This window comes from Schistocerca piceifrons, chromosome X (assembly GCF_021461385.2).
Source record: "Schistocerca piceifrons isolate TAMUIC-IGC-003096 chromosome X, iqSchPice1.1, whole genome shotgun sequence".
Taxonomy (NCBI): domain Eukaryota; kingdom Metazoa; phylum Arthropoda; class Insecta; order Orthoptera; family Acrididae; genus Schistocerca; species Schistocerca piceifrons.
Window position 1 is genome coordinate 84867222 of NC_060149.1, and position 722 is coordinate 84867943.

Genomic DNA, 722 nt, shown 5'->3' on the forward strand with positions numbered 1-722 from the left:
CTTTGAGTTCATGTGCTTAATATTAAATTTCTTCTACATTGCTGGTCCAGGCAGTGTTCTTATTGCGCGGTAGATATCACATTTGGGTCTTATTTCACCTTTTTGGATGACATTATGTGATCGCATTGATCAGCGCTCTTGGAGAAGTTCTTGGAACGAGAGGATATTCGGCGAATGGCCTGGCCTGTTCGTTCCCCCGATTTAAATCCATCCATGGGATGCGTTGGGAAGACGTACTGCGGCACGTCCACATAGACTAACGACCATCTACTAGTTGTCAACCGCACTGGTGGTAGAATGGAATGCTCTACCACAAGAACTCCTTACCAACATCTTGGCCAGCGTGGAAGCACACTGCCGTCAGTAGCGGTCACACACACTACTAAGAACCATGTACTGTCTTTTGTAAAGTCCAGGGAACCACCATGAATTGCGGTGAATTCAGTGCAATTACTGTCCTTGAATAAAAGTGTCATTTCTGTTCGCCTTATTCCATATTTCTTACACTTACCTGTCTTACCTGTTGTATTGCACTGCATCAATTCCTTCTATGTATAGTTCAAGTTCCATCGAGCTATGTTACTTGGCAAGGACACGTGGTGCGAAATATATTTTCGTCCTTACGTTTTGCACACCAGTGATTAGCCCCACTCTTGAACATCATTCCTCTGAGTCACCATTCAACTAAAATAATAAGTATATCTTTAAATAATTTTAATGTT